This window comes from Rhinopithecus roxellana, chromosome 21, assembly GCF_007565055.1.
Source record: "Rhinopithecus roxellana isolate Shanxi Qingling chromosome 21, ASM756505v1, whole genome shotgun sequence".
Classification (NCBI taxonomy): Eukaryota; Metazoa; Chordata; class Mammalia; order Primates; family Cercopithecidae; genus Rhinopithecus; species Rhinopithecus roxellana.
In genome coordinates this window covers 37,754,081-37,773,142 of record NC_044569.1, presented here as the reverse complement: position 1 = coordinate 37,773,142, position 19,062 = coordinate 37,754,081, and positions in this window count along the sequence as shown.

The following is a 19,062-nucleotide window of genomic DNA, read 5'->3' as shown; positions in this document are numbered from 1 at the left end:
GGCCTTCTCTTGGTTCCCAGGCAGACAGGAACCCACCGCACACCCCCCAGGTACCGAAGGCCATGATGGGCCTGCTTGTCACAGCAGCATTTGGAAATTCTCAGTAGTCCTAACCAGGAAGTAGGATGTCACACATGTGGGTGTGGGATATGCAGCCCTTGCATTCTTAAGCCTCATATGTGCAGCCTGGGTGGGTTCTGCTATCCTGATATCACTACTGGAAAAGCTGAGTCTTGGATGGACTGGTATTTTTATCAGAGCCCCCTGGGCAGAGCAAAGACATGGAGCCAGGCTCCTCTTGCTGTCAACTGGCTTGTTCTGCGAGGGGGATCAAACCTGGAACAAGCCAGGCCCAGCTCTCTTATGAACACGCAGGCCCATAGTCATGTGTGTACATCCATGCATCCATGCACGATACATGCGCGTATGTACATGAACACATACATTCATGATAGCAGAAAAGGTTATTCATCAGAGAAATCAATTAGCCATATGTTTCATCACAAGAAAAATCCTCACAAATGATTGTCTATTGAATAGAGAAAACAAAGATTTTAAAGAGGCCGGTTCTTTAAGAGGCATAAGTTTCATAGCTGCATTCAGTTTATTTAAAAAGACACGAGGAGTTTTTCTAATTCTATATTATTTCTTCCCGTATTCCCTAATCTTTCCAATCCCTGTTCTCAGCGTACAAAAATGCCAAGTGGGTGAATTGGGTAAGAGAACACCAGCATCACAGATGACAGGGAGCAGCCATTCCAGACAGCCATGTGTCCCATACAGGACAAACGAAAGAAGCACCATTCTCTCCAGGAGGCAGTCCTTGGAAGTGCCTGGTCAGAGAAGGGGAGGAGCTGGCCTCGTTTCCCTTTGGATGAGATGAGATGCCATCTTTCAGACTGTGCCACAGACAACTCCCTGAAAACCGGCACACTCTCCACAGTGTGGAGCTCAGCGGGCCACATTCTCTCTTGAACTCAGTTAATTTGCTGTTGGTTTTTGTTTTAATTTAGGTCATCCAGTCTCGCTTGCCTTTTAATGAGAAATGAAGCATCCGGAGTAATAACGGAGACACAAAGTTGAACCCAGTCCTGCTCGCATTCCTCCATGCCAATGAGGCACCTGTGGGTGGTGCGTCTAAGCAGGAAGTAGTGACTGACTAAACGTCTCCAAATGCAACCAGATTAATAAAAACCAGGGTGCTCTGAGGTGACAGGGAATTCTCCTTTTAAAGACTCTTATGATAAAACTGCATATAAATAAAAGAGTTAACCTCGTATTTGATATTATAGATAAACTCATATGGTCCTGCTGCGCCAGGCTGGGGAAAGATGTGTGGCCACGCTGCCTCTGCTGCTTCTCTGGCTGCACGCTGGGCCATGATGACCGGGCCCTGAGCCGGACACGGCCAAGCCTCGTGCGTGGGTGTGACCCTGTGTCTCTGTTTGCACTTCTGCTGTAAGTGCCTTTCAGCCATTCCAGGCTCTCTCTCCCCGTTTCACCTTCCACAGCTGTGGCCTCAGTGTGTCCTTAACGGAAAAGCTGGAGCATGTGCACTGTCTTCCCAGCGAGAGTGCCAGGCTGCGGGGCTCCCTCTCCGCTTCACGAAGAGCCCTGGCTGGGTGAGGAAGTCCTTGCGGGCAGCAGGCTCCTCTGTGCCAGGCTGGGGAGCACCCGTGCCCCACTTTGGGTTCACACACCAAGCTCAGAGACCTGTTAGAGGTCCCCCGCGTGGAGGTCCAGAGGGTGGGAGCAGAAGTCCTGCCTGCAACTTGCCAGGGTGGATACACATTCTGGACATGGTTTAAACCCCTTCATTAGCTTCATCCAGCCACAGTTTCATTATCCTTAAAATGGGCATAAGGGTTTCTAAAACATGAGAATGAAATCAATGAGATTCCATATACAAATCACTCAGCACAGGGCGGGCAGCCCCCAGGAGCAGGTCCTGGCCTCCGTATTCCTGCTCCTATCCAGCCGGGGTTCAGTCTCCCTCCTGTGAACCTGCATGGCTCCTGCAGACGTCTGTGCCTTTGCTGATAATGCCAGTTCCCCCTCTGGAAGCCTCTTTCCTCTTCTCCTAAACCCAGGCATCCTCCTGCTGGGGTTGCCCCACCCCATTTGCATTTTCCTCGTCCTCTAGCTTTTCAGATTATGGTGTCTGTAAGGATTGCCTCACAATTAATTGTTTACAATCATACCTGGCCACACTGCCTCCTACGACTGTGAGCTTCTCATCTTTGTAGAACAGACCAGGATTCACCTTGCACTCTAATGGATGAAAGTGTGCAGTTACTAACATGTTCATGTATTTAAAAACCCCAGGCCTAAATGTAGACAGAGTGTGTCCTGGAAAGCCTTTTGGGTTGTACTAGGAAGCATCCTCATGCTCCCTAAATTTCGTTTTTAACACCCCGAAGCATTAAGTACTTACCAGTAGTTAACACCTCATCAGGAATTGGTTGATCAGACCCCCACTTTGTCAGCACTGGCAGGGGCTCCTTTGAGGTGTTTGGAAGGTGCCCATCTGGAGGGCAGGGTCCCAAACCCGCCGGCTTGCAGCTTCCAAGGCAGAACTCAACGGTAATGTGTGATACCCACTTATCGAATGAATGAACGAATGATGAACAAATGAATGACTCAGTGTTGCACACAGGAAAAGAGAAAGCCAGAGCCTGTGTTTCCATCCTAGAAATGATCTAGAGGGATAATGCACATTTCTCTCTGTTATCTTTCAATTGTAGTTTACGGATCACTTCGGGGGCATCTCTTTATCCACTCTACAAATGACAGGCCTGCAGCCCTCTTCCACCTCAGAGACTACACCTTTGAGGCTCCAGAGGTGAAGAACCCCAGGGCCTTCAGCCAGGGCATGACCACTCGTGGACTCACGTGGACTCTTCTTGGTGGGCGCAGTGCCTTTCCAACTTTCTCAGAAGAGGAAGGTGTGGGGTGTGGAGGGCGGGGTGAGGGAGGCCACGGAATGTGGAGGCAGCTGGTGAGATGCTTGTGTTTCCAGGCCTGAGCTGTTGTGGGCACCTGAAAGAACTGGCTTTAAAAGGCAGTGGCTCGGTCTCAGGAAGTCAGTATTTTACCCAGGAAAGAAAGAGATGGGAAAACAGCAGCAAAACCATAAATACTGAACATTCCAACCATGTGTGATGGAGAAATGCCTTCTTCCTGCAGCAAATGCAACTTGCAGAATCATTCAGGGCAGTGATTGAACTCTTTTCTTGTTTTTGACTCTTACCTGTGTACTTGGCAAAGTCACAAAATCAATGCCCACTGATGTGCACATCATCAAGGTGTGTGGCACTTTGAACTCGATTATTTCTGATTTCTTAATATGTTTCAAAATCCCTAAAACAAAACAAAAAAAAATTCATCGTCCTTGATATCATTAATCCTAATATTTCCCTTAAGTGTATGCTATATATCCCATCTTTCTCCTCCTGTGTCCAACCTTACAAAAAAATAAAATAAAGCTGGGTGCAGTGGCTCACATCTGTAATCCTAGCACTTTGGGAAGCTGAGGCAGGTGGATCACTTGAGGTCAGAAGTTTGAGACCAGCCTGGGCAACATGCTGAAACACTGTTTCTACTAAAAATACAAAAATTAGGCATGGTAGTGTGAGCACCTGTAAACACAGCTACTCGGGAGGCTGACGCAGGAGAAATGCTTGAACAGGAGGCAGGAGTTGCAGTGAGCCGAGATTGCGCTGCTGCACTCCAGCCTGTACAAGAGAAAAAAAGAACTGTCAAAAAGAAAAAAAGAACTATAGAGGAAAATTAAAACGAAAGGGCCAGTTTTTCCATAGAAAGGAAGATTCTGGTGGGAGGGGCAGAGTTGATTCACCTGCAAGAGAGCAGGGCACAGAGCAGGTGCTGGTCTCTAAGGTGAGTGCTCTCCTCCCAGGGTCACATCTGGGGAGACGAAGGAAAGGGAGTCAGAGCTGAGAGGCAGGTGTGTGAGGCCCCTCTCTGAGCATTTTAGCCCAGCAGGGGCATGGAGGCTGAGACAAGAGAAACTGAAGTGCTGAGAGAGACCTCAGCTGGGGAAGGGCAGGCAGCCAGGGCCAAGGGCCTTCCCACTCATCCTCCTATGGGACGTCGGGAGGGGCCAGTGCCACGGTGGGCCTCAGAGAACGTTACTTTCCACTCTTTGAGCATCACCTCTACTGTGCTTGGTCCACTCTTCATTCCAAGCAGCTGATTAAAAACATGAAATGAAGCTTCGTAGAGCACGTGGGCAAATATTCCATGCAGTCCATAAGCACAGTTCCATTCAAATAAACAAGACCGTCTCTAGCCAGGAAGCTGCCTTCAAGAAACACATGGGAGACAGCTCCAGGTCCACCGTGCACCATCTGTTTGCGTGGCAAGGTGCCCTCTCACAGGGTGCTGGCTCCAGGCAGAGCCATCAGGGCACAGGGTGGAGCAGGATGGACTCCTCAACGAGGCAGAGTCCTCTGGGAGTCCTCACACTCTGGGATGCCAAATGCCCATGGATCTGATTCCTTCTTGAGGGTGGGCCGTTTTTGAACCCATGTCAACATTAAGGTTTAGTTTCTCAGTTTGTTTTGTTCCTTCAAATGTCTTTTGGCCCTCCCACCCTCCTTTCCTCTGAAGGACCACTTCCACCTTGGGTGTATGTGAAGTCTGGAATCAGAAGTCATGTTTCCCTTCTGCAGCAAGTACAGAAAATAAATGCCATAGAAAACCTGGTCGTCTTGGTTGTTTAATCAGAGGGATCGTATTTACCTTGTTGCATTCAGTAGAAGTGTTAGGACTACTGAAATGAGATATGATGTCATGTACACCATATCCGTAAAAACTGTAAAAAGACCTATCTCCACACAAGGTAGCTTAGACCCACACATTTCTTTAGGGTTGAAACACAGGTGTCTGTGAACGCCTGTGAGGGGCCACGTTCTCACTCATTGGTTCTGTTTCTCAACAATGAGAGCTGCCCAGGATGGATGTCCCACTGGGGGTTCAGTTTGCAAAAATAAAAACCTAAACCAAAGCAAACAAAGAAAAAACACACAACATTTTGGAGTTCCCTAGCAAGGACAGATTGGTTAAAAATCTCTAAAGAAGGTGCCATGTGGTCAGGCCCCTAGCCCCAGACACACTTCCACTCTTCCGGGCCCCAGGAAGCTGCCCGCCTCCCACTGCCTCACAGGCTCTGGCAAATTTCTGTTAGTTTTACAACTTTGATACTTTCAAAAGCCAGTCCTCTGTATAAGCAGCATAGTAGTTAATTGTGTGTATGGTGTTTATCACTCAGGAATGGCAGGTGACGTTCATGGGGAGAATACAGCAATGAGTGATGGCTTTGGTGAGAACTCAGTATTTACTAAGGCAGGCAATGTTAACAACGGTGAGATTCGTAGGAAACATGCAGCACGTACTGGAGATGTGTGGAAAGCAGCGTGTCTAAAAGCAAGTGTGTGTGCCTGTGTGCTCCTGCATGTGTGTGAACAGAGACTGGGAATATGCACTTCCGAGTGTGTGTGTCTGTGTGTTCCTGCGTGTGTGTGAATGGAGACTGGGAATATTTACTTCCACGTGTGTGTGCCTGTGTGCTCCTGCGTGTGCATGAATGGAGACTGGGAATATGTTCTTCCAACTAAAAGTAGGCATGTTAGAGTCATTTAGGTTTTTTTATATCTAAAGTATTATACTTTTGAAAATCATGGTAGAAGGGCAGTCTACCTCGTTTTGTTCCTAAGGAAATTTTAAAAAGTCACATTTAGAGAGAAAAAAAGGAATTACTCTATGATTGTAAACTTCTTGCAAGACTATCTTAAGTTTCTTAAATTATCTTCTTGTAGATTTTGAATTCAACTTGGCCAAGAACAAAGCACGCTCAGCACCTGGCCTAAGTGCTAAGCACAACGGGCAAAGAATGAAGCTGAAAGGAATTGCCTGTCTCTTACTCTGGAGCTCTCTGCACTCCAGCAAACATATAGAATTATTTTTCCTAATTTTTTGTGGCTTCAAAGTTAATTACTTCAGGGTAGTTTAAAATGGCATCTTATTTTTCATCTGATGGCTCTGGTACTTCTTTCTGTCTGTTAAACGGTGCTCAGTCTATAGGAGCAACCAAGATATTAATTACAAATTGCATAAAATGACCTAACCTTGCATGTGTGTTTAAGCAGCAGTATTGCAATATTTACAGGACAAAGCAACACACAAACCAGTAAGGCTGGGGCATGGTCAAAGTACACGCTCCAGCTGGATTTGAACTACTGTAGGGCGTGCAGAATCAGACAATGATAGTTTTAAAATCAGAAGATAAAAGAGTAGGGGTGTGACCTTCAGCACACCAGCCTGAGTTTCAAAGCTCCTATCTGTGCAGGGGAGATGCTGTCATCTACCATGTTGGTTTACCTTGCAGGTGAGATGATGGCTGGCTCAGCACCTGCCATGTGCTGGGCTCAGAGACACTGGGTCTCTGGCTGAAAAATCATTTACAGAAGCTGCAATGTGGGGCTTCCCGGCTGGTGAGGGGAGACAGAGTGTGAACGGGTACACAAACCAGGCATTGACATGGGCCTGGCGGTGCCCAGTGCTCTGATGAACAAGGCAGGTTAGGGGTAGAGAGGGGTGGGGGGCTGTGGCGGAGGCCTGGCCTGCAGCCGATGCCCCCCTCCCGCCAGGTGAGCATCCCTTTTCTGCAGGCATTGCCCCAGTACCGAGCCTGGAGGGATTCCCACCCTGAGAGGGAGACAGACTCAGACAGGAAACAAATTAGAGAGTAGCTGAGTTCCCCGAACCATCGCTGCTCTCCCACTGTGTAAAGGGTACTTTGTGACGTAGGAGAACTTTCATCAAACAACATCACTGCTGCGCGCGATCATTGGGTTGCTTTCCCTGTTGAGAGACTTGAAAGAATTCTACCCTCCAAATGCTCCTTCCTTGAAGGAGTCAGTTTTGCGCGGGCCTGGAGTTGCGCTCCTCTCCCGGCCACACGCAGGGCCTCACGCCCCACCCGTCTGTGCGGGCCGCCCTGACTATCCACCTGCTAATCGCCGCCTGCGTAACGGTGATGAGTCATCCACCTGCTTCCCCTGGCTGGGGCCTTAATTAAACAATTCCGTGCTGCTGTGCGGGGCCCCTTCCTAGGCCCCGTCTATACTGCGGGGAAGTAATGCCGGCGATAAACCTGTTTTAAATAGAGTTGCTGCTTTTGGCTTCACTGAGCAGGGACACGTTTTGTTTTTGTTAGGACAGAAAACGGCGTTAAATTGGTTTATTTATACGGGGTTGTGGCCAGCATGGAATAGGCGCCTTAGACCAGTTCTCAGTGATTGAATGGAATTAAGGAATCTTGAGTCTGGCCAGCAATGTTCTGCAAAACGGTTTTAGTATTTTTATCTTATTTCTCAAATAGCAGATACTCTTTTAAGAAAAAGCAGAAAGAACAAAATCACCAAGTAAGATGGCAAATTAGAACGACCCTTTGTCCAACTTGGTCAAACACACGTTATGTGTGAAAAAAACGCAGCACATAATTCCACAAATACACATCCAGGGGAGACGATCTGAGAGCCCATTTGGAGGCAGGAATAGTATATAAAATGCCAAATTTGATGTGAGAATATGGGATATGTAACCGTGGAAATGTCATAGTTTTTAAATGAGTAAAAACCACGGAACTAACCAACTTTCTAAAGAGACAGCTTTTTATTCTGGAAACTTACAAAGGCAAATAGGTTTGTTGAGTTGTTTTCCATCACACGGAGGGAACCAGAACCCAACAGAACCAAAGAATTCCTGGAAGGGCCCAGTGGCATCTGCTCCAGTCCCGGTGAGGGCTCCTGACATGCTGCCACTCTTGTTCTCTTCCTCGTGCCTAGATGTGACTTCACACGGATGCCAAGGGTAGCAGGCAGGGCTCATCGAGGTCCTACAATAAAATACCTCTCTGAACAGGGCAGCTTAGTACACATTTGCAAACATCCCGTAAATGTCATTACACTGTAGTAGGATTAAAAACATTGGATCCTGCCGTGACCTTTCCGCAGAGGAAGCAAATTTAACCCTGAAGCAAAGGGTATATTGAGAATTGCCTGTCTCTTACTCTGGAGCGCTCTGCACTCCAGCAAACATATAGAATTATTTTTCCTAATTTTTTGTGGCTTCAAAGTTAATTACTTCAGGGTAGTTTAAAATGGCATATTCTGACTCCAAATTATGTTGGTTAAATACTATATTTCCACCGCTGCATCTTCAACCCACATTGAACTACCGAGCCTCAGCATATGTGAATCCAACGATCCGGCAGTGGTGTGTGCTCAGGGAAGCTGGCTGAGGAAGACATCATAGCACGCGAATGAGTAAATTAATATTTAAAAACATGCAGCACCATTAACCTGATGTTCTTGTTGACTCACAAGTTGATCGGCAACTTTTAGAAACTAGATCCTTACCGAGTTCACGCAGACAGGCTTTGTTTATTTGCTTTTCCAAAGCTTGTGCTGAGAGCTAAGATACAGAGGTTGTGGTGGTGTGAAAACAAACTCAAATTTCCAAAAGGAGAAAGAAAGAAAAAAAAAAAAAAACACAAAAGCTCCCCAAACAATGGCGCTTCTTGTGACAGCAACTCTCTCTGAACAGCCTCAAGTGTTTAACATATTGAAACAGTTCATCTTCCTTCAATGAACTTTAATAACTCTGCCAGGTAGGAAGCTGTGCTCCATACTTCTTCATGTTGTCTCTTCCCTTCAACATATCTACACTGATGTGCTCATCTGGCCAACTTTACGGCTGTGGTGTCGGAGCCCCGCGCACTCTGTTATTACGGTCATCAATAACCTGTCCTGCCCTCTTGCCTCCATTTCTCACGCCTTCCTGGTAGCCTTCAACACCTAATAAGAACCTTTTCCCACGACCACTGATCAATACACACGGGCACCTGTTCCCTTTCCTAAGCGTGCCCTTCTAAAGTAACATGACAAGGGGGCAAATAGGATTTTGACGGGATCGTGTCAAGGGACAAGAAAACCTAGCTGGAAAATTTTCCTTTGGGGCCAATTTATACAGATAACCAATTTTCACACTTAGGGTTAATCACTTCTGTCTTTGTTCTCTAGCCATGATCCATAGAAATAAAAACAAGCCTTCCTGGTATTCTGCTAACCCAATATCATTTTTAACAATTCTATTTTTTATGCATATGTCTAAAAATTAATGAATTATAATAGAAATATAATAGAGACTATAATATCATAGAAATGTCAATGTGAAATCTTTCCTAAAAGGTTCATAAATATATATCTACCCTCATTACTAATTTTTGTAGTTCAAATTTGTTTTTAAATATTAACATTTTTATCTTAGGATAATAATTGCTTTTTTTCTTGGAATTATTTTGAGGCATGTATTGCAAATTTTATGAACAGCCAAAGCGTTGTCCCTGTCTTCATGTGCACCAACACAAAAACAGTGTGACTTCTTCTCGGCAATTTGACATCATCCGAAATGGTTATCCTATGTGCAGACATGATTATGCGTGTTAGAAACACTGCAGTCCAAATCTTAACAGCTGACAACTTTAACCCTTAGCATGACATTATTAAGGAAATACCAAAGCAGTCAAATATGTTGTGATTTCTTCATCAGATTAGCGCATGAGACCAAGGACAAAGTGAAGTAACATTTTGGCAGGCGCAGGAGTGTAGCTTAATATCATACTGGTTGTAGCAGCTCTAAGTTAGAGACTGTATTCCAAAATTCCATAACAATGTCTAGAAACATAGTTGAACTGCTATTGTGCCAAACCTATATGTTTGAGGGCTATGTGTATACATCTAATACAGGAATGCATAAGTTCCATGCTATCACTGGCATTGTGGAATTTTGCACACCTTTTATTTTTAAACTAATATTTGTGAAAATAAGAATATCAAATATCAAATAATTAAAATGCAAAATGCATTTTTATAATAGAGAAATGGCAACATTGTTGGTTGTAACTTTTCCAAGTGTGTACTACGTATTTGTGGGTGTATTTTCTCCTACAAATTATAGCTATCTTTGCAGGAGGCATTAAAAAATGACATTTCTAAAGTAAAGACCTTTTCTGTTGGTTTGCTTTTTATCTGAATTTTTAAGAGCATGGAAAATTTCTGGCCTTATCATGCTCTTGGCACTTTTAAAATCAAATTTTATTTTAAATTTTATTACACAACTTTTTTTTGTTGTTGTTGTTAATGCTAAGAGTAGCCTAGCTTTAACCCTGGTCTCTTCTCCACAAACGGAGAAAAAAAACATGAGACAGAGGTTCTGGAAGCTTCCTGACCCTTAGACTTAAGTGCCTATGAAGACTTGGTATGTTCCTATGCTTAAAATCCACTGGGCTTGCCTTATTTTGCCACAAATGATAAAAAAAAAAAAAAAATCAATTTCTAGAAATACAAGAAGCACGAGGTTCTATCGAGACTCCAGGGTCATAAATATTACAGGGTTAACCACTCATGAGGAAATAATCTGAAGGGCAGTTTTAAAACTATCCCTACTCTATGTAAGCTATGCTAATTAATCATAGCATTATTATCAACACAGTGAAATGAAATCCTTCCCCTCAGTTTAACTGTCCTCATGTCTCATTCTTCATAGCTGAGAAATAAAGACCTTCCTCACTAGGTGAGCTGATAAGAAAATGATTACAGCAGGTCCCGTTGCGTAGACGGCGTATCCAAGCAAAGAGTTTAAGTGATAATAAAAATGTACCACCGCAGAAATCACTGGATTGTGAGCATTGATTTAATGTCCGAATGCAAAGTGCAAAATGCAAAATTTGATTCCTGTTGCAGAGCATCTTACTTAATAAACATGAAATTTATGTTCCTAATCTATGAAAGCATCCTATTTTAAAAAATAATATTTCAATTAAAATGAAAGCATTAAGAGAAATCAAATATGTATTTTAGCATAAAATATATCGTATAGATTAAAACACAAGTTACCTTTTTCTGGGAGGTTATGTGTTTATGCATAATGTTTAATTTTATGTAATTCTTTCTTGGTTACTGATTTATTCAAATATATTTGAGGTACAGGTGTATGTTTTTACAGTATGCTCCTTGTGCATGCACAAAAGTTAACAGGAAACAGTAACTCCATTAGCAACTTTAAAGTAATGGTAATACGAAGACTCCTCTCCGCTTGCTATTTGATTGGAATTCAGCAATGCCAGCCTTTTCTGATAGGTAATTGTTCTTTCCCATAGAATTGTCATAAGATCCCGTATTACACCACTCCGAAGGTCAGATGGGGGTCAGACCTTCTCCAACTGTTTTTGATGGGGTGGAAAACACAACAGAATTAAGAGACTTTGTCTATGAGGAAGAACAGGTCATTTCAGAGACTTACCTGCCTGTCTGAGGATAAAATATATGCTTTTAAAATATTTTTGAATAAACAGTACATATATCCCAGGCAAAGCAACTTCTGACAAAACCTAGTTCCTCTTGCACAGATTACTTAAAATATCAAGTCCTGATAACATCACTAGAAGAGATCTGATACCTTAACTGTACCTCTTTTTTTTTTATCTAAGCAAATGACAAATAGGACCAAAATTAAGCTGTGTAAATTAAAAGAGCTGAATTATAAAACCTTTATCCTTCGAGCATTAAGAAATATAAACCAAGAAGACATTGATAGCCTATGGGCAGAATATCTACTTATATGAAGTGAAATCGAAATGACTGTTAGAATGTGTCATTGTTGTCTATACCTGGGAGTCTAATGTGAAAGATAAAACGCACGTTTAGCGTTCTTTAGTAACCCCATATGGCAACAATAAAATTGACATGAATAATGACTTTGATCTTCTATAGCATTGTATGTGCAGACAGTATTAAAAAAATTCTTGCGAATATTCATGAATTAGCCTTAAAAATAAACACCTAGTGGCATACCACCTTTTAAAAGAGATTTTTTTCCCTTTCTGAAAACTTTTTATGCATATGTATAATAAAGTGACTATGGAATGGGCTCTTGAAGGTGCATGGAAAACATATTACCCAAAGCCCTCAATTGTTTTGCAGTACTTGGATCATAAATATGTTTTGATAAGTGATAAACTCATTTGGCATACTAGATTGGACACTCCCAGGAAAAAGAGAACAGGTGTAAGAAATGCTGGATCTTGCAAGGGAGCTGTTGCCTGTCTGCTTTCTAGGATGTAGACAGAAAACATTGCTTGTCCCGATCAGGCTTCAAGAAATCGAAAAGGATTTCAAGAGTGGTTTCATTTCCAGTCAATCATTAAAACTATAATAACTCAATATTCAAGATAACATGCTATAAAACTATCCCCATTCTACCTTGCCAGCATTTTATGATAATCCTTTCTTTTGGACTTTGGAAATCATTTCCCGTTCTTTAGCAACTCTCCGAAATAATTCTTACTGACTGCAGTGACACCTACTGCTGGCAGGATTGCTCTACTTGGGGTCTCAGACACAGAACAGCAGCCTTTCAGCTGGGGAGCAGGAAGATGAATGGGGAACGATTATTCGGAAACGCCATTCCTCACAAAACCAGTGCTGGCTCCCAGGCCTGTCCGAAACAAGAAGGAGGCGCATCACCTCTCAGTCCTTTTGTCTCGGGACTCAGGTTCCCATCTGCACCAGGCAATGGTGGGGCAGCTTGGGAGCCAGGGGTCCCTGCCTTCCTCAGCCTTTCGCCTTCCAGCCCAGCTCCCCCAGATGCCGCATCTACAGAGAGCCCTGCTCTGCCTTGGTATAAACCACTACCTGTTAACAAAATAATTATTCCAACTGCCGCCACATTCTGCATACACTTAAGGTTTTCTGTTTTAACAAAACAATGTTAATTTTCTCTTAGAACATCTGTGACCCATTCACGTAACTGCTAAATGAAGACAATATTATTTTAAATCACAATCTTTGTTACCTTCCCAACCTTAAGAAAAGCCAGCAAATACACTTAAGACCGTGTTTCCCGAGATATTCATTTGAATTCTGCCCTTACCAATATGCACAAATATGTCTACAGCCAGTTTTCCTCCTTTTGTGTTTTAAAATAACATCGAACACAGCAACAGCACAATTACAATTTTAAAGACAGCTAAAATTTTTTGGTGATCATGCTATAAGCTTTCACATTGTAAAACTAAAGCTATCTCTGCCATTGTTTTCCTAAAATATGACTGTATTGACATCACATCGCCCTCCGCTCTCTTCCCACCAGCATAGTTTCTGTTGTTTTCAGTTCCATTTAACCACTGAAAAATAATCCAGTGTTAGGGAGAAGAGCTCTTTTTCTATATCGTGTGTCTTAGGGAAATCACTATCCTGAAAGAGAGAGGAGATTTCATTTGTAATATTTCCAGAATAAGCAATGAACTCTCTTTTTCATTTTGAAGAGAAAAACAGAACGTGGGAATGTTCAGATCCAAGCCAGTTTTCTGCTGGATGTTTAATAAGCTTACACATATACAAATGTATTTTATGCATATAGCAGATACGAGGCATGTATAATTCTAGGATATATAAAACAGAAGCACTAAACATAATTTAAACAAGTAATAAGAACTTCATTTCCCCACACAGCACATGCAACCGCAGCCATGGCAAAGCTCATCACTGCTGTCTCAGAATAATAGGACTTGGTTTTGAATTGCTGTCCTTAAAATCTGATGACAGAAAACAAGTGTAACGCATCCATTAACACAATCACAAAAGTTAAGAAGAAGTTGCTCTCAGAGAAGCAATTATTGTCTGTGACTCCATAGTGCCACCACATGGAGTGATATCTGAATATAATTCAACTGTCTCAGACTCAGGAAACTGTCTGTAAATAATACTTCACATACTTCATAAGACAGCAAAGAGAGATATCTAATCTTCTCTCTAGCGTGTGAAGTTCAAAATGTTTCCTTGTGAAAACAGAGATGTCTCATTTCTAAGAGCATGAATGCACTGTAGTAAAAACCAAACAGCCAAACTGCTTTATTCCATCAATAAAAAAAGAGCCATTTGGTAAAAGGATGCATTACACATTTTCTATTTAAATTAGTTTATAAGAAGCAGATGTTAAGCTTTCCTTGGTAAGAAAAGAAAAGGAGTTATAAATGAATTAAACTATTTTTTCAGTAGATCTCTCATTCTCCCTTCACTCTCAATGCATTTCTGTTTTTAGTAATAATATAAATGCATATTTTTGTTACTAAGGCAAGGGTTTTAGCAGTTAGTCTTTAAAATATTAGATGTCAGGTTAGGAAAGTCCACCAAATTAAATGCCAGTTTGAAACCATAAACACATGCAGGTCCCAAATCACATTAACTAGAGAATCTTCAGATTAAAAGTCACTCCATAAGAGCATCTATGAAAAACGCAGCCTAGGCTTAAATTCTGCACTCTAATAAAGCGTCTGCAATTTCAGATTTCATGATCTCTGTCAATTGGTTGTAAAGTATAAATTGCAATTTAAGCAAGTTTGAGAGCATTTTCTTTTTTTGTAGGGGAGGTTGGTATAAACCGGGATGACGTTGAGCTTCTAAGCCTCAGCCAGAAAGTGATCATGTTTCTAGAACATGACCCCCGTACACAGCACCCCACATGGTTCACCACAGTAAAGGTGCTTTCCATTGTAATTGTCTTTAACGGAGCTTTAATGAAATGCTCAACGTGGATATGGTCTCACTAGACGCTTTCACGCTCAGACGTTTGTAAAGAGCAGGGCTCTCGCCAGCTGGAAGCACAGCCTGTGCGTCGGACGCTGTTGTCTATGCGATGGTTCCACTGAACTCACTCCTAACGATCTACCCTCAGTTACCTAACTTCAACACTATTTTTTCCTTAGACTGCATTAATGAATCCAATAAATAAAGCATTGTATCACCCATCCAGAATGGACATTAATTTTAGAACAAAACATTAATCAATTTAAATTTATGTACTAATGCAGACACAATCAATTTCAACTTCTTATGACAATTAGCAAAGCTTTCGCTACATCCCTAAAACACACTGACCCATCAATTACGGTTTGCATCAAAGTAATGCTAATGACACCTCCCTAGTCCTTAGGCTGCCAGCAACCCACCTGATTGGTCAACTTCAATGCAGCAAATCAATTAATATAAATTATACATGCACGAAAAGATGGGTTAATATCATAAGTTAATTTAATTAATTGTGTTTGATTAAATGAGGTACTTTCATTAGCCCACTTAGCCATGAACCATATATACATCATCATAATCCTTTTACAAGCTCAGCCGCCCAGACACAGCCCTGACATCAAGAGCATATTCAAATTACCAGCCTCAGCCATGCAAACCTCCCTGCATAATTAACAACTAAACGAGCTGCAGTCACTTAAGCTGAAAAGAAAACTGTTCACATCAACCTCTCTGATACTGTTTAAATTGAAGATGTCATGGGTAAAACAAAGGTGAACAGACAATGGTAATTAAAAATTAAAAAGGACAAGGGGGGTTTGCAACTAATGGAAGCAAAGTGGAAAGAGGGCTGAGGCCTTGGTTCTTTGAAACGCAGTGTGTGGGTATGAGGTCATGCAGATCCCATCCTTTCTGGGCTGTGCTCAGTGCAGAGCGTCTGCCGGAATCAGAGACATGGAGCTTGACTGGATGGTGGACGAGGGCTGACCTAAGCAGCTCCATGGGGAGCAAATGAAACTGTAACAGGACGCCCCCAAAGCCATGGTTTGTCGTTACCTCATCGTGAACGCCGGCCACACGGGTGCGGCGTCCTGTCCATTTCGCCGGGGTCTGATCCCTGGCCATGTTTTCAGCTGTGGTTCCGACCTCAGGTATCAAACCCTGCCAGCACGGGAGCCTCGCCCAGCTCCCGAGAATGGCATTCATTAAATGGATTTTCCTCCAGACGACATGGCAGAGGCTTGACATAAAATATAGGGATGTCTGATGGAAGTTATTCATTCCTTCCTGGTTCGATGCACAACCTTCCAGGGATGGTTTTAATTCACACTGGTTCCCAAAGTATAACAAATAGCAGAGCTGCATTTCAGAGATAGAACCAAGTCTGCAACGCAGCACCCAGAGAAGTTTCAGAACACAGAATGATGAGGCCAGGCCTGCCTGGGCTGTGACCACAAAAGTAAAGTAAATGGCAGAATTAAGGCAATTACACAGAGGTCTCAACACATGACTAATAACAGCATCTTTGAAACTGAGGCTGAAACGTTTATGTTTAAGTTTGCCACAAATCCTCTCCACTTGTCATTGCATTTTGGATATTTAGACACAGATTCAATAGCAAAATAAGTAGTACCTTGACTGGGGGTGGGTAACTGTGTTACCTTCAGAAAGGAGCAACACTTATGCAGCCATGGACATAAGTAACAGCACATCATAGACACAGATAAACATTTCAAATAGGATGACAGTCATCCACATGCATTCAATTATCACCTCATGCCTAAGAAACACAACCACACTTGATGGAGAGGTGATAGAAGGGGCTTACCATGTAATTTGATTTGGCAGCAAGAAATGACTTGTTCCTTTTCATGCCAGCTGCGAAAAGATTTTCCTATTTCTAGACAGATAAACGTATGCAAATATGAATTTATACACACGTGCCACATTCTATATAATACGTAGGAAATGTAAACGTTCCAAGTGTGTAGGGCACAAGCCTCAGCCATTGGCCCTTGGTAGAACTGTCCAGTGCAGCCCAGGCTCTCCGGGCAGGACCCATGTATTCTCTGCAGCAGGGGTGGTGATGCCCACCCCATTCTCATGGTTAGGAGGCAGCTCAGGAATCCACTCCTGGCTTGCACTCCTGGCGTGCTGTGTGGCCTGACCTGGAGCTCCGCAGCAGCAGAGTTCAGACGGAAGGAGTCGTGTTCATCTTGCAGGGCTGCTGAGGTGTACACCAGTCACCGTGCTTAAAGCACTCAGAGCAGAGCCTGGATGCAGACAGCCCTCAAATACGTGTCAGCTTATGTTGTTATCATCATCTTTGCCTCTATTTCTCTCTCCCAATGTAGAATACAGCTACCTTTGTGTCCTCAGGGAACATCATTGTGTCAGGTGTATTCATGATTCTATGTTACAAATAAGAATTTTACAAAGCCCTCTTAAGCTTGAAACAGCAAGCATTTGTCCCTTGGCAACTGGTCTCAGGCTGGAGAACCACCCTGCTGCGTTAGTGCCAGGGTGGAGGCTGCTCTGTGGCTGTCTCGTTCTGGAGCCAGTGGCTCCCCAGAGCATGTTTTCCTCATGGCAGATGGCCAAACTGCAAGAGCCTCAAACCACGAGAGCACAGCCAGTGCCTCTGCTCTGATCACACCGGCTGCCATCTCAGTGGCTGAAGCAGGCCGTGGACAGGCAGGAGCCAGCAGGGTGGGCAGGTGTCATCCACCTTGGAGGGAGGAGCGCAAAGTGAGTGTGGGCTGCACACCATCCGGTGACCACACCAGGAAAACCATTTCCAATTGGAGAAACTGATGCATCCATCAGTTACTTGGTCCCAGAACCATGCCCAGTGACACTGGAATTCTGGTATCTGTTTCTGCATGTCTTCCTCTCCCATAATGACAGGCCCACAACAAGTTCTTAAACACAGAATTAAATAAATGATTCTCAATGAAACAATACATTGATGATGAATAAATTAACAAACACACTTATGTTCACTTTTAGCTATTCTGTTCTATCGGCTCTGTAATGTCACGGACTTTGAGAATTACACTGACATCTCATTCATAACATGTCCCTCCCACCAAGAATATTGTACAGTTCCATAAATCCTAAGAGAATAATTTGTTTGTCAGTAAGATGATTTGCATACAGAGTATTGTTATTTTTTGAACAAACTGTTATTGAACTAGTCCTTATGCATTTAGGAAAACTAATTTGAGAGTGTATGTTCGATCGATTCCAATGATAAAAATCATGGAAAATTTAAATTTAAATTGTGCAGACTGGATTTCATTTTATAGAGAAGCAGCCTGAGTGTTTAGTGCTTTTTCGGGACTTCTTTTCTTTTCCAATGCTTTGCCTCATCAATTGCTTTTTCGTGGAATTGACCTACTGTGCTCCAGCAGACACGGTCATTTCTCAGAATCCCCACACTGAGGAATTCTCAAACAGCCCAGAAATCATCTACTTTCCCGTCTGCTCAGCCCGAGAAAGAATCTGAAATGAGAAAGTAATACTGACGACTATTAATTCAGCTTTTGCAGATCACTGATGAAGGAAGGAAACTAATAAAAATTTGCATGAAGTCTGGAAAGTTTTTCACTCATGTTGACAAAAGCATACCAGCACGCCTGCCTGTGAGTGCCTGAAACATTCTCCAAGCAAGGAAAGCACAGGTTTCTCACCCAGCAGGGGGAATGGAGACAGCTGTAGCAAAACAAAGAGTGTATGAATTCTAAATAAAATTGCTGAATTAAGTCTTAAAATTAGGATTCTTGGGTGCAGAGTACATGAGGTGTTCTGGAGAGGAAAACCTTCATCTGATCTCATGTCATAATACGCAGCTTAAATAAAAGGTAATGCAAATGAATGTGTAGTTCTGTGTGTGAAGAGGCAATAACCAGGGCAGTCCCACACAGCACAGGCAGCACACAGAAGAGCAGCATCGTCTACTGTACAGCTCGGGGACATTGTGATGGAGTTCTCATGTATTAACACGGAAAGCATTCAAACGTCCTTCAGAGCTCTAGGTTGGTTAATTGGCATATGAACCTCTGAGCCTTACAGGGCACCTTGTGGGTAAAAATCTGGGGCAGTCATCAACTCACCTGGGCAGGTGAGTTTAGCCATTTCCAGAAAGATGAATTGAACACTCTACTTTATAACATCCGAAGGCATCCTTTGGACATGGTGAGAGAGTCAGGCAACTCCCTGGGGTCAGGAGAGAGGAGCAGACGGGGCCTTAGACACTATTGGCAGTGCTTAAGGAACTGCTTCTTCAGTCCGACTCTGGGGATATTTGAATAAGCTGCTTAAAAGAGCAGTTTATTTGATACCTTCCTCCGTCCTCTAAGAAACACCATAAATCAACAGCTAACCCACTACT